At 45.5% G+C, this 13754-nt stretch overlaps 1 pseudogene; it reads right to left on the reverse strand.

Moving 5' to 3' along the window:
- Nucleotides 1–2062: 2062 nt before the first annotated feature.
- LOC131832500 (peptidyl-prolyl cis-trans isomerase A-like) lies at nucleotides 2063–2631 on the reverse strand (annotated as a pseudogene).
- Between the last annotated feature and the right edge of the window lie 11123 nt (nucleotides 2632–13754).

The raw sequence follows: 13754 nt of genomic DNA on the forward strand, positions 1-13754 counted from the left end.
ACAAGCCCGAGCCGACTAAGACTGGGGCTCCTTACTTTTCAGGGGGAGCAGCTCCCTTGATGTTTCTAATTTATTTCTTGTTCCTGTCTGTCCTAGTCCCTGCCCACCTTCTGGTATGACCCACTGGGGGTGGGTCCTGGCTACACAAGTCAGGTGGTCTGAATGTTGAGGGGCATTTTTGGAGCCTCCCTAGTCCGACAGAGCTGACCGTTCCTGCCTTTCTCTTTTAGCTGTGTGCCCTTGGGCAGATTACTAAACCAGAACCTCAGTTTTTCCCTCTGTTGCATGGCAATGATGATATCACATGGTGCTGCGGGTGACATATACAGAGACCTTAGCATTGTACAAAGATCCCTTCTAAAGGGCAACTATTATGGTTGCCATTATTGCCCAAAGAGACCTCAGCAGAGAGCTGGGACTTCCCAGTCCCCTCCCTTCTCTGCATCCAGTGAGGAAGGGCTCTGGATGCCCCTAGATTTTCATCTCAGGGTGTGAAAGGTCATGGGAAGTTCTGGCACTGAGAAGGGCCCATCCCCCCACCATGACTCCATCGGTGACGAACCAGTCCCTTCGCATGAGCTGGTTCATAGAGGAGCGATGGCAGAGTGAGGCTTCACGCTGAAGACAAGACAAAGGGCTCCCGACAGCAGCAGGAGGGAGTGTGCGTCTTTTCAGCTCTGTGTGGCTGGCCTTTCTCCTGGCAGGGAGCAGGCCCCCGCCTGAGGGCCCGTGGTGGACGGTCAGTGCTGTTCCCAGGGGGCCCCTGGACGCCCGAAGCCTGGGTGCAGAAAGCTGCTCAGAATCTGATCTCTTAATCAATTCTGTCCATAACAACAGGACTTCAATGCAGGGCAGGGGATAAAATGGCCGAGAGAAACTCGGGACGCATTTGAACAGTAGCCCAGAACTCAGGCAGAATCTGAATCACCTTGGCACAGGCCTGGGTCTCAGCTGCTGCCAGAACATTGTAAGAAAAGCCTCTCTTGCCCACACAATGGCCTGAGGGAACAGGAAGAGGGGTGGCCTGACTTTATTACTAGCCTCTCTAGGAGCAGGGCCACGACTCCGTGCAGGGGCCTTACCTTTGCTCCTGTGTGAGCGCACCCCTAGTGCTGAGAGCAAGCTGGAAGATGGTGGGAGATGGGAACAAGCCCAATGCGATGAGAGTGGTGGCCCTGGGCCTGGCGTTGCCACACTGCGCTCAGCACAGACCAGGCTGACCTGTGCCGAACTCTGCAGCTGTCTTTCCCCAGAGATGCCACTGGAAGAGGAATGGGACTTTTCCAAGTGTTGGTTTTCTCACCTGGAGAGTGGGAGTTCGAATTTCCTTGCTTTCCAAGGTCAGTATGATGATTAGAAATCACAGATATAGCTACTGGCAAAGGGCCAGGCAAGGGTGAGTATTATTATTTCTAACACTTGGAGGAAAACAACCCTGTTACTCATATGCGTGGAGTGAGTCAGGCCCTTGACCATTTTTGAGAGTGTGTTCTCTTCATTGATCAAATGGGAGCACTGCTGTCTCCGCATGGTGGTCGTAAGAAGAACTAAAATACCAACAGTCTCCACAGTAGTGTCTCTCACGTGCGAGGCACCGGTAACTATTAGCAGGATCTGAAAATCCTGTGGTCAGAGAACACAATCCCCTCTTTAGCTGTGAACTTTTTTCTATTTCATCTGGAGTCTGAGGAAGGTCCAAGTCCTGTTGGGTATTCAGTGATTTCCCTGCTCTACCACTAATACTTGTAGCTGAGTTTTAGGTCAGTTCGATGTCCTTCCTTCCTTCCTTCCTTCCTTCCTTCCTTCCTTCCTTCCTTCCTTCCTTTCTTCCTTCCTTCCTTCCTTCCTTCTTTCCTTCTTGTTTAGTTTTTATTTCATAATCATAAACTTAATTCTGCAGTGCAGCTGGACTTTGATGGGAGTAAGGAGAACGTGGGACCCATAGAGGTGCGGGGAGAGCGCAAGGACTATGGGATATTTCGAGCAGATGGGGGTGAGGGGTGCCCTCCTGAGCCGCAGAAGGAATGGTCTGCTAGTTAAGGTAAAACACAAGTCAGATGCATCAGGTTTGTCCACAGTTAGTGATGGCGATCTTCTCGCTTCTCGCTTCCTGCACCCAAAGCGCTCCATGCCTTGCACAATATTCGTGCCTTCTTTCACTTTACCCGAGACCACACGCTCGCCACCAAACCCTGAGTCAGCTGTGTGGATGAAAACCTGGGAGCTGCTTGTGCTGGGGCCAGCAGTTGCCGTGGACAAGATGCCAGGAGCCATATGCTTCAGGATGAAATTCTCATCACCAGTTTTCTCCCCATAGATGGACTTGCCTCCAGGGCCGTTAATGGCCATGAAGACACCGCCCTGGCTCAGAAACCCTGGAATCATCCTGTGAAAGCAGGAACTTTTAGAACCAAATCTTTCTCCTCAGTGTTCAGAGTGCAAAAGTTCTCTGCTGTCTTTGGAATTTGCGAACAGCTCCAAGGAGACACGGCCCAAGGGCTCGCTGATTAAGGCGATGTCAAAGAACACAGTGGGTTGACCGGGGCTGGGTGGTGTGAGGGGTTCTAGGGTGGCGGGGTCTGCAAGGCCACCATCATTTTTTCTGAGTGAGATTTTTATTTCCTTTCGGCTAAGGTACAATTTTCAAACATAGGAACAAATTGTGAACTTGTCTTGGAGCGTAGAATGGTCCTCCATCCTGGCTGATCCTTAGAACCACCGGGGTTGAGGGGAGGGCTTGAAAAACAGCCCAGCTCCACCGACACTTGCTGAGGTGGCGGGGGCAGCTGGGCCACGGCTGGAGCTCAGTTTGAGAACCACTGCTCTGTGCCACATGCTTCTTAGAGAGACAGTGGAAGCCTGGCTGCCTGTTCTATTACCTGCTTTTTCCTCAGCCGCTGTTAACAGCTTTCTTGTTTTCCTTTTTTTGGTATTCACATAGTTGACAAAAGCTTCAACTAAAGCATGTAAAAGGCAGGGCTAATCTCAACATCGGCCAAAATTACAGGGTCATATCTGATGGAAGAGAAGAAAAAGGTCTTTTCTAAACATCTAAGAAGAACATAAATATTTATACTCAGTGTGGCAGCGAGTGCAGAGAATCAGCCCTTTTGGCCAATAGTAGTCTTTTGTGTTAAGGTTTAAAAACGCCTCTTTTATGAGGAAATCTAGAAATGTGAATCGTAGTTGTAGCCCTGCCAAAATGGGCAGGTTGATTACCCCCTCCCCCAAGCTCAGTTTTTTCCTCTCTGAAGAGAATACAGTAATGACCTTACTTGTCCTGCTTACTTTCTTTCTTTCTTTTTTTTTTTAAGATTTTATTTTATTAATTTGACAGAGAGAAATCACAAGTAGACGGAGAGGCAGCCAGAGAGAGAGAGAGGGAAGCAGGCTCTCTGCTGAGCAGAGAGCCCGATGCGGGACTCGATCCCAGGACTCCGAGATCATGACCTGAGCCGAAGGCAGCAGCTTAACTCACTGAGCCACCCAGGTGCCCCACCTGCTTACTTTCTTATGTGGTAGTAAAGAGCCATGGAGTCAAAGCATTGGCCGTGATTTACAGAATGCAGTGGAAGAGGTCACAAGTTCTGCATCTGCCCCCAATGCCTTGTGATCCTGGGCAAGTTCATTTTCACTGTAGTCCCTTAGTTTCCCCAACTGCAGAGTGGGACCAGTAATGCCTAAGGCTGACCTTGCTGGGACGTGGGGACAGGGTAGAGGGTGTTTGTGTAAGTGTTTGAAAAGCCAAGGACCTGCATTACACTCCCCAGTAGTGTTATAGTCTTCACTTCACAGATGAGGGAATGGAGTTAGTGTGAGGTGACAAGCCTTGAGCCTTCAGGGCAGCCCTGGAACTCTGGCCAGGCCTGGAGGGCTCGAGGTCTCTGCCTCCTGCAGACGTCTTCTACGTCCTGCTTAACAGCTCTGACTTCTCTTTACTCTTGGTTGTTAATCTTTCTCAGGAGAAGGCAGGCCCAGACCCTCTCTTTGGGTAAGGCCAGGAAGAATAAGGCCATTCATATCTCTGTTGGGAGGACTGGATAATCTTTTTATCCTGCTTCACTGAAAAGCATCCCAGATGGAAACTTGGGAAATCCAGAGGCTTAAAGTGCCACCTAGTGGCAACACTGGTGAATGACTCCATCTTTTGTCGGTAGCTTCTTTGGCACGGAGGTAAAAGGAACAGATTTGTTTTCTTCCTCTCTTAAAATTTGTCCACCCTGGCAACAGCCAAACGGAAACTGTTTTAGTTCTCCACCTTCTCTGCTTGTAGACCAGACTGCAGAGCCATGCTGGGTGCGCACTGGGAAGCTCGGCAGGCCTCAGCTGCTCCAAAGTTAAGCTTTCTACTCCTGGCTTGCTGTTAGATGTGTTCACATGACCGAGTTTTAGGTGGTGGAATGTGGGTGGAAACAGTATGTTTCCCTTGTAGGTCAGGCTCATTAAACTTCCCATGTATGATCCTCCGTGCTTTTTGTCCTTCTGCGGTTTGATGCAGATGGATAGGCAGTCTGGGAACTGCTGCCTAGCTGTGTGGCATTGATTAGCAAAAGCAGTCATTCGTCCAACTGGTCTTCCCTCTGCCCACCCCCGGTGGGCCATCACTGTGGCTCCTACTGACAGGCAGGCGGTGTGGGAGACGGTCCACTGTCACTGGGCAATCTCCGCTGTGACGGTTAGGGAATCCCTGAAGGGCCATGCTGGGGTTTGTGTGGGAGTCACTACCATTACCATTTCTCCTCGTCTTCGGTCTGAGAAAACCAAGGATCTTTGTGCCATTAAAATTCCCCAAAAATGGACTTCAATTAAAAAAAATATTTATTTGAGAGAGAGAGCAAGTGCGAGAGAGAGAGAGAGAGAGAGAGAGAGAGCAAGCATGCACGAAGGGTGAGAGGCAGAAGAAGAGGGAGAAGTAGGCTCCCTGCTCAGGACCCCAAGAATCCTGATGCAGGACTCAATTCCCAAGATCCTGAGATCATGACCTGAGCCAAAAGGCAGACATTTAACCAGTTGAGCCACCCAGGGGTCCCCTGACCTCAGTCTTTGTTCTGCCTAGACTTATCCAGCAGGGGTAATGCAGGTGTGGCCACATAGACTTAGGGCAACCATTACGCAGCAGAACCTTCATATCAAGGCTTGAGCAGACATAGTGGCTCTACCTGCACCAGCACTTGCTAGTTCTTTATTTTTTTTATAAACATATAACGTATTATTAGCCCCAGGCGTACAGGTACCCTCCCCAGTGTCCATAACCCCACTACCCTCTCCCTACCCACCTCCCCCCAGCAACCCTCAGTTTGTTTTGTGAGATTGAGTCTCTTTTTAAAAATTATTATTAATTTTAAAATTTTTAATAAACATATAATGTATTATTAGCCCCAGGGGTACAGGTCTGTGAATTGCCAGGTTTAATACTTCACAGCACTCACCATATCACACACCCTCCCCAATGTCCATAACCCCACCCCCCTCTCCCTACCCCTGTCCGCCCCCGCCACCCTCAGTTTGTTTTATGACAGTAAGAGTCTCTTATGGTTTGTCTTCTTCCCAATCCCATCTTGTTTCATTCCTTTCCTACCCCCCAAACACCACATGTTGCCTCTCAACTTCCTCATATCAGGGAGATCATATGATAATTTTCTTTCTCTGATTGACTTACTTTGCTCAGCATAATACCCTCTAGTTTTATCCATGTCGTCGCAAATGGCAAGATTTCATTTCTTTTGATGGCTGCATACTATTCCATTGTATATATATATATATCACATCTTCTTTATCCATTCATCTGTTGATGGACATCTGGGATCTTTCCATAGTTTGGCTATTGTAGACATTGCTGCTATAAACATTCGGGTGCACGTGCCCCTTTGGATCACTACATTTGTATCTTTAGGGTAAATACCCAGCAGTGCAATTGCTGGGTCGTAGGGTAGCTCTATTTTCAACTTTTTGAGGAGCCTCCATGTTGTTTTCCAGAGTGGCTGCACGAGCTTGCATTCCCACCAACAGTGTAGGAGGGTTCGCCTTTCTCCGCATCCTCGCCAGCATCTGTTATTTCCTGACTTGTTAATTTTAGCCATTCTGACTGGTGTGAGGTGTTCTACTGCCTGATCCAGCCAGGTGTCCTGGGACACATAGTTTAATTAATTAACTACACAATAAATAAATTGGAAGGGGGTGCTCTGATAAATGATATAAAGGTAGGGTACGTGTGTGAATATGTGAAAGGAACATCAGTCTGGACTAGTCTGAGAAAGTTGTCTGTTACCTGGGAGATGCCAGGCTCATCAGAAGCCAGTTTGCCTGAGGGTCTCAGGAGGCCTAAAAAGGACCTTGCCTTGAAGGGGGAAAGTTCTGGATAAAGGAGACCCCACCAGGAAGACAGACACAGCCAGGAAGGCTTGTGTGGCTGGTTGGGAGAGGTAAGTTTGAGTAAGTGAGGTGCTTACTATTTCAGTTTGTTTCCTCATTCAGTCACCATTGGTTGCGGGTCCGAGTTTTTGGAAAGTGGAGCAGAGGGGTGGGAAGAGGAGCGACACGGAGGCACTCATATGGTGGTAGCTTGGCTTCACTCCAGAGCACAGGTTAGACATGTCTTGGGAATTCTTAGATTCTGGAAATTATTTTGTAGAAGTTGAGGTTCGCGTACACAAGTCGCGGCGGGAAAGAGTGGAGTTTGGATTCTGATCATTACTATGACCCCAACCTCACTCATAGCAGAATTTGAAGCTTGGGGCTCTAGAGGACCCATGCAAATTTCAAGGGTATTCTTCCATCACTTGGAGCATTTTAGATTCTGGGTTGTACCAAAATATACCAGGTGCTGGGTTGGCACAAATTTTATGTGACATCATTTGTGTTTGGCTCACGATTTGGAAGGGGACACACAAAGCTCCAATGCAAGGGTGACCTCGAACAAGAATTTTGTGGGGCGGTCCAGGTCGCCAGTGACTTCACAGTTTTGCAACCCTGGGAGGAGGAACTCAGATATTTATTATTGATGTGGTTAAATCATGGCAGGAAAGACTCAATGAAAATTAATCTTATATGCTTGAACCTTAAGAAATGAATAACTGCAGCCATCTTCCCATTAAAAAGGAAGGCAGAGGACACTGGTCTTGTCTTTTTTTTTTTTTTAACCCTGAGATAGTGATCCCCATGTTGTTTTGACAGAAACAGTTCCATTCTGGAATCTACTTCAATGAGTTTTAATCCTCTAATTAAATCACTCTTCTGGATTATCCAAATACATGTTCTGGGATGAAATATTTTACAAGATTTTCCTTTAATGAACCCCACTGGGATCTAGCAGAAGCCTAATTAGTTCTCTTAATTAGTATGTTCTGTACGAGGAGGCTCAAGCCAACTGCTGATACTAGCGTCCTCACTCCGCTCAGAGCTCCAGCCCCCGGATTTTGGCAGTTACCACTTACCCAGACAGATGGTGGATGGGCCCATGCTCCCAGTGACTGTGCACCCAGAAGAAGAGGACAGGAATATGAATTACCTCTCCAGAAAGTGGCTTTATGAATTAAATAAGGTTTGCTTCCAGTTTTTGTAGCCACTAGGACATAATTCTGGGTCACTTATCCAAAGCTTATTTGCATAAGAGTGTGATATCAGTGAAATACCTTAGACCACCTCTGTTCGTGGGTTTTATAGCCTGTTCATCATCTCAGGCACAGTTCATTTACCAACTCCACGTCAAGGCACCTTGGACCTCCACTCCGATGGGTAACATAACGTCATGAAAAGACTGTGGGTTTTAAAACAGCACTTAAATTTGTATCCTATTTCCACTTACAGTCAGCTTTGTTAACTTTATGCTAACTTATTGCTGCACAAATTCCTTCATTTTTCAAACCTCACTCTCCTGAGCTATAGAAAGGGGAGGAAATATAATCAGTGGTGTTATTGTGAGGATAAAAATCTGATAAACTAAACAATAAATACTAAGCAGAAAATATCATTTTTTCAACTCTGCTCTTCAAAGCATGTGACTTATATCTCTACCAAGCACTTACTTCATTCTGTCTTGTATTGCATGTAGTTTTAAAACTAGCACGTGCAGGCTAGGCATGCCATAGTGTGTAACTCACCCAGGCATGCAACGTTTCGACACAGTAGAAGTTTACTTCTTGCTCTTGTTCTTGCTTCGGAGGTCCATGGAAGCTGATTGGTTCTATGTAATAGAGGAAGATGTGGCTGGGAAAATTTGGATTACAAGGCACATAAAGATTTAAGACATTAAGCAAATATCAGACTAAGGGTAGAGGTGTGTTCCCCCCACCACACACACACACACACTCAAGCCCTTTCTTTTAGCTAGTCTCAAGGTAGCTAGCCTCATCATGAAAGGGAGAGAAAAGCATGGAGACTAGCTAGAAAAGAAATAAAACAAACTTCAGAACTGTGTCTAGGAAAGAAATGAGCTTGTGGTAATTGACACATAAAACTGACTGAAAGCAAACTGTATCCAGTCCAACTGTACATACCTTTCTTGCTAGAATGCAGGTTCTTTAAGAGCGGCAATGTTGCTTAATATTCTATGCATCTTCTTTGACAGTACCTGGCAATTTATAAATGCTGTATTGGGTTGAAGCTCATGGATCCTCTGAGTAAGGGGCACGTTAGTACTGGAGACTTAAATGCCAGCGTTTGGACCCTGCCAGGTGGGAAGGGGTGGCTAGAAGCACCTTGAGGCTAGTGATAAGAAACGGGTCAAGGTAGAGTCTCAGAGCTGCTGCAACTAAGGAGGCTATGATGTTTATGAAATGTGCCCCTGAAAATAATTTGCTGTTTATATATCCACTATAGAGAGCAGGCGATACTCAGGGGCAGGTGTTTTGTTCCTTCCAGTGAACTGAAAACTTTGGTTCTATAGTTTTGAATAGAAAGGGAGGACAATATGGAGTTTCTGGGGTAGGGGATGAGATGAGGACAGCTGTTGGGGTGAGGGAGGGGGAACCAGGAGGAGAAAGGAGGAGGAACCAGTTGAGACTAGGGAAAATGGAAGCAAGTGAGCTGAAGGGTCCTTGAGGTTCTGCGGTGAAGGGCCTCAAGGAAGGTGAGAAGATGCTGACCGTCCCACTGGGGGCTGCTTCTGTGCTGTGCTCTGTCAACCCCTCTCCCCACCAGATCTCCCGCTAAGGCAAGTAGCCTACATAGACACAGGTGTGGGGAGGTATCCTTGTGAACTCAGAGAAGAGGAAAGCTTCCATTCTGGCAAAAGTGGTGTCAAGTAGAGAAGTATGGAAAAGCAGGTGCCTAGAAGGGGAAGCAGTGGAGACTAGGAGGTGAAAGCCCCACTTCTCTCCCCAGGGCTCAAGGGCTTTGTGCTCCTACGGTATGTGGCATTGAGCTCATCGTGCCTTGAACCCCACAAACCGGTGGCCCCAGCTTGTCTCTTCCTCTGAGGAGAAAGTGTTCAGAACTTGAATCTCTGAGTAAGTGCTTACAGTGACAATACTTACTCCTTCTGGGTCCCAGGAGGCGAAGGGGCAGTCTTAATTACTACGTGAGCTGTGGTCCAAATACCTCTTTGGGTCCTACCCTAGTTGGGCCAAACTCCCTGCAAGTGTTACAGCCTCCTCTCACCACGACTAGAGATAGGTCACAAGGGCCTCTATGCCTACAGCTGAACAGGGCAGGGAGGATAAGCATTCTTCATCTTTTGGGCTCTAATTAGATGTCAGGATCTATTCTAGGTATCCTAGCCTTGTAAATCCTTACGGAAACTTCACAAGGAGGTATGATTATCTCCATTTTATCTATGAGTAAACGGGGCTCAGAGAGTTTAAGGGACTTGTCCTAGAATGCATGGAGGACAGAAGGCTGACTTCGATTCAGGCTATCATTTATCGCGTATAACCCTGTTCATATTATACATGTATTTTATTTCATTTATTTTATTTATTTTTTAAAAAGATTTTATTTATTTATTTGCAGAGAGATCACAAGTAGGCAGAGAGGCAGGCAGAGAGAGAGGGATGCAGACTCCCTGCTGAGCAGAGAGCCCGATGCGGGGCTCGATCCCAGGACCCTGAGATCATGACCTGAGCCGAAGGCAGAGGCTTCAACCCACTGAGCCACCCAGGCGCCCCTATACATGTATTTTAGATACACAATGTGTTACATATAATATGTACATAAAACATTGTTCCAAGTGCTGAGGTTCCAACAAACAGCAAGACAAGGTCCCTGCCCTTACAGAGCTCACAGTGTAGCTGGGATCACAGGCAAGGGAAATAGGAGTTAAACATACAGAAACCAAGGAGGCACGTGCTGGGTTACTGCAGGTTTCCAGGCAGGTGTGAAGGAAGGCCAAAGGGGTCTGAAATTAAGGGAAATAACAAGAAAGTAACTCAAGTGAAAAATCTTGGGGTGGAGGTTTCGATTTTCAATCTTCATTTTTTTTCATTTATGAATAAGCAAAATAGCATCCAGCTCACCGTCCTGTTGAGAGGACCCTGTTTAATCTGAAAATACACTTGAAAAAGCACTTGCAGTCATTCGTTCTTTATTCATGCAACTTATGCATTTTTGATGCCTATAATGTTCTAGGACCCTGCTCGGTGCTGGGAATGCTCTGGGAACAAACAGATGTGGTCCCACTCTGCCCTTTTGCAGCTGTCAGCCTGTGGGTGGGACACACATTTATCCAATGATCACAGAAATATTTAAACTCTAACAAATGCTCTGCCTGTTACTTAAAATTGGAAAGACAGAACAAATAATCAAAGGGGGCAAAAAGTAAGAAAGAGAGAGAGACAAACCAAGAAACAGACTCTTAGCTATAGAGAACAAACTGACGGTTACCAGAGGGGAGGAGGTGAAATAGATGATGGGTGATTAAGGTGGGCTCTTGTGAGGAGCACTGGGTGATGTATGGAAGTGTTGAATTATTATATTGTACACCTGAAACTAATGTAACACTGTATATTAACTAACTGGTATTAAGATAAAATAGAATATTAAATTAAAAGAAAATGAAACTTACATAAAAAATTAAAAAACTGGAAAGAAAGATGAATGGCTGAATGTCAGATATTAAGAAAAACTAGTGTGAGAAGAAATTGACTGAACACAAGTGTTTGGGACCTATTGAATCCAGGATCTATTGAAACCTGTGGAAGGCAGGCAACTTCACTTTCTGCTACACAATACCCAGACTGAGCATGTTTAGTCAAATGTTGTGGACAAAATTCACTTTTGAAGTCAGGCAGATTGGAATTCTCATTCTGGTTCTGCTCTTTACCAGCTGGGTCACACTAAGTAAATTTCTTAGCCTCTCTGTGCCTTGGCTTCAAACGATTAAGGGGAATGGGTGATGATGATGAAGATGAGAACTAAGGTTCCTTGAATTCCTACTATGTGCTTGGCAACAACCTCAGTGTATTAATTTATCTAACGAGATTTTTGTAAGGGTTAAATGAAGTAGCATATTTAGAATATGTAGCATGGTTCGTGGACCCAGCAGGGATCTAAATACAGTAACCAAATAACAGTGATGTAACAAGGTGTGTGTCTTGATGTGTGAGCAGCTGTCTGTGGAGAATTTATAAGCAGTAATAAAGCTGTCTAGAAATTGGTTTGCTTTTTATTGTCACCATAAACTAACAATTCTAAACAATGTCAGTTATAACATATTTGTCCCTGAAAAAAAGAAAAAAAAAAACACTGTGGCTACTGTGGAGTTTGAATAATTTCAATATACACACATATATATGCATCATCTAGTACATTTTTGTTACTTATCATTCATTAAAAATTGTAACTTATTTGGAAATTAATTTGGAGAACTTCCAAGTATCCCATGGTCCCGTGACACACATGAACTTAGCTACGCATGTGGGTTTGGAAAGTAAATTCGAAACCGTGTGGAATTGTGTTAGTCCATTTCAGGTGTGTATTTCTGCCTTTAAGCAGTAGGTTCAGAATAAAAATGAATATGACTGTGACTGAAAGACGAAGAAACAGAGCTTGAGTTACTCCAGTTCCCTCCTTCTCTGCGCCAATCATTCTTGGAATGTTGTGCAGTTTGGTCACCAGAAAGCATTTCTTTACATGTTTACGACCCTCTCTTTTAAAGTAGCTGACAGAAATAGGAAGTACCCATACTTGCTCCCTTTTCTACTTTAATTATTTCAGTTTTAATTTTGAGGACATGCGTGGTTATACGTAGTGCCAAAAAACCCCATTTTTATTGTTTGTATTTTTTGTTTTATCATCCTGATTATTTGTTTTATTTCATGATTATTATTGAAGTTAAATTTATTTTATGGAGGAAGGAAACATTAAACACTGATCCCCACCAGATGTCAGATATGCTGGATATGGACCATGACTGTTATTTTCTTCACGATTCTTATTTCTTAGGTCGGTTAGAAGCTTCATTGTCTTTGCTCGCATAAACCTGTCGATAAAATACTATTGCTCTGGCCTCGCTCCTTCAATTTTGCCTTGGAAGGACGCTGAGGTGGGGGTGAGTGATGACTCATTGACTTTTCTGTGACCACAGAAGAAATTCCTGAAACGCAGGCAATTAGTGACTGGGAGGCAGATCATTTATTTCGAAGAACATCAATCACGGGAGCATAGGGATGTGATGAAAATACATGAACACCTATAAACCTCTCGCCTGAGGCGGAGAGAAAGCGAGGGTGTTCACTGAATTGAAAAGCCGGAGTGATAGGGGAGAAATTCTCAGGCACGCTTTGGTCTCAGTAGTACCCAAAATCACCTCCTAAACACTCTTTCTGTGAGAGGTGATCTGGGTAAGGAAGCTTGCCTTGCCTCTTCCATATTTACTGTGACTTAATCTTCTTTACTGACAGGTTCGGTCGGGTCCATGATGGTGGTGGGCTGGGCTGTGCGGTCCATTGTGCAAGTTTCCGCTGAATAGCTACTGTTCCACTGGGCTACCTTCTCTTCCAGCATTTTTTGAGTGCCTGTATTGACTCATGCTGTGCTAGGAAGAATTTTCACATGCACTCTTTTAAGAACTTTTGAAGCGCTATTAAGAAACGACACTATGGGAAGTAAAGAAGCTGGGCTTTATTGTGACAGCAACAAGCCTGGGTTCAAATATGAGCCCTGCCCGTTCCCAGCTCCATGACACCGGGCAAATTGCTTAGCCTCTCTGAGCCAGCACTTTCTCATCTATAAAATGGGGGTAATTTATAAAGCCTCCCTGAGTCACTGAGAGAAGTAAGGGCAGCAGGCTAAGTCTGGCCCAAGCATGGCACCTAACACATAGTAGGGCCATAAAACGGGAACTGTTTTTAATCCTGTTGCAAAAAGAGAAGACCCAGAGAGGTGGGTTACTTGTTTAGACTGTAACAAACCAGCTACTCTTACTACTCTGCATTTTTCTTACTGGGGTGCATTCTGCTATAGTTTTCCTCCAAGTGTTGGTGAATCCACGCCCTCCTCAATGCTGGTGCTGACAGAGGTGATGGAATCACATACAGACCTAACAGCCCAGTGAGAACCATGTGGTTAGAGCAAGAAGAGAGTATTTCCCTGAAGAAGCAGACGTACCCCAGACGCGGAAGGTGTGCAGGTGCTGGATAGGCAGGAACAGTGGGTGTCCACTCAGTGATGTTACATGTCTTACAGTTCTGCATTTTGTTAACCATTCAGAGCTACTACAGACAACATGTATGCCCTTAGAATGGCTGGCTTTCTCCTCCTGCTAGGTGATATGCAGTCTGTACGATATTGGGATTTGTGAAGCTGGCGCTGAGTGAAGA

This window comes from Mustela lutreola, chromosome 1, assembly GCF_030435805.1.
Source record: "Mustela lutreola isolate mMusLut2 chromosome 1, mMusLut2.pri, whole genome shotgun sequence".
NCBI lineage: Eukaryota > Metazoa > Chordata > Mammalia > Carnivora > Mustelidae > Mustela > Mustela lutreola.